This window comes from Priapulus caudatus, unplaced genomic scaffold, assembly GCF_000485595.1.
Source record: "Priapulus caudatus unplaced genomic scaffold, Priapulus_caudatus-5.0.1 Scaffold1813, whole genome shotgun sequence".
NCBI lineage: Eukaryota > Metazoa > Priapulida > Priapulimorpha > Priapulimorphida > Priapulidae > Priapulus > Priapulus caudatus.
The window spans coordinates 2,607-5,000 of NW_014578874.1; positions in this window are offsets into that span (position 1 = coordinate 2,607).

Genomic DNA, 2,394 nt, shown 5'->3' on the forward strand with positions numbered 1-2,394 from the left:
CGTAACACGCACACACACCACACACACACACACACACACACACACACAACACACACACACACACACACACACACACAACACACCTCTATACCTGAGTCATCTGCACTGAGCACGCGGTGAAGATGTAAGCAGAGATCCAGACATCTATGGCTGTAACGCTGTACATGAGCCGCGACAACTCTACACTCGCTAACTACTTACGTGCTTAACACAACGCACGCACGCACGCACGTACACCCGCACGCACGCACGCTCACGCACGCCACGCACGCCACGCCACGCACGCATGCAGTTGTGCTCACAGCAGGCCCTAGATCCGTTTACAACAATTAAATAAATAATAACTACCAATAATAAATAATAATTGAAAAATAATTAATAATACTAATTTAATAAAATCAGGATAATTAACTACTAATTATAATTAATTCTACTTTCGACATTTCTTATAGTATCTTTCGACGTCTCCGGTATATTTACGCACGCACAGACGCGTGCCTATACGTTTACCGTGTGCGTACGTGTAGCGTACGTGATGTTTAAGCATGGACTAAGTAGAATTATTAATAGCGTACATAAACGTTATATATTAGACCCGTAGGCAGTAAATAAATATAACTCCTGTGTTTATTTACGACTGCTGCGGCGGTGGTAGCGCGGTGTAGGTGTTAACGCTGCCAACCCCACAGCCCTAAGCTAACCTACTCACACACCACGCACGCGCGCACACCACACACGCACGCACGCACGCAGCGGCACGCACGACACGCACGCACGCACGAGATCCAGACCATCTATGGCCGTAACGGTGCTGGTACATGAAGCCGCGAAAAACTCTACACAGTCCGCTAGCATATACGTGCTATACACACCACGCACGACCTACGCACGCCGGCAACGCACGCACGCACGACACCGCCCGCAGCGCACGCACACACACACCACACACACACACCACACACACACACACACACACACGCGCGCGCACACACACACACACACACACACACACACACCACACACACACAAACACAAACACACACCACACACGCACACACACACACACACAACACACCCCACACACACAGCCAGCACATACGATACACACGCCATAGATGAAGCCAAGTATCTCTACATACCTGTATAATATTATATTTGATAAACACTGGCTCAGATATTTTATGCATTCGATGCATTGCGTCAACAAACGCGTCACGGGACACGCCGTTGTGTTGTTTATAATTGCCAAACCGTGTAAAAAAAACGCACGCAAAAAAAGATATTGCTACGCTCGCGATTATCTGATTAACAATCTACCAATAACTTAACGCATCAAACTGAAATCTTTTCGAGATGTAGATTCTATGATTTTCTGCAACTATTTATTTAGACTGTTCTATCCTAGGACTGTTATGTCTAAATTGTTCTATAGCTGCTGCTGTTCGCAACTTAATCAACTGTAAATGTGTCATTGTTTTTGACTTTCGGGTCTGGACATAAATTTTCCGAGATCTAGACCTTACTATTATTATCTAGATCTGCTTTTACTTGTGGTCGCGAAGCAACTTTACTTAACCGCCTGTAAATGTAGCTTTGTTCTGCGTTCGAACATTGAAATAAATTTTTCACGTGATCTAGACCTTACTATTTTATTATTCAATAATTGACATGTGTTTCGCAATTTTCCAGTCGAAAACAGATAACGCCACTCTGGCCTGTTGTGCGATCAATGTACAAATGCACGCGCTCGAGTCAGCTCGGCTTTCTAATGATCTTTTAGACATGGATCGATATCAAATGATCTTTAGACTGGATAATCTACAATGATCTTTAGACTGGGATAAATCTAAAACTTTAGACGATATATCTAAATAAGTATAAGCTTCGGCGCCGCGCTGCATTTTACCACTGATGCACGGACGAGCCGGCTGCGTTATCTGTATAATATATGATAAATATATATATATATATATCAGCGAGTTATATATGACAAATTATTTGTCATTATTAATCTCCTGTAATAATATATATATATATATATATATATATTATGAATTGTTATTATTAATATCACATCATGCTGCCCTGGTAACACTAGGCGGTCCCTATATACAGGGTCTGTATACAGAGACCCTACTGATAACCTACTGCCCCTACTGACCCGCTGCGCCTTTTCTCCTGTGAGCTACCACTACCACCCGCCTCCGCATATAGCATCCCGGTAAAATGGTGGCCAGGCTCTCAGCCAGTCAATTAAGCTAATAACAGCGCATCCCACTAATCATCCCTGTCATTATCTCTCTCCCTGTCTCTCTCCCTGCCTCTCTGGCCTGTCTATCCTATCTCACTCTCTCCTATCTCTCTTCTTATCTATCTATCTTCTCTTTATCGCTC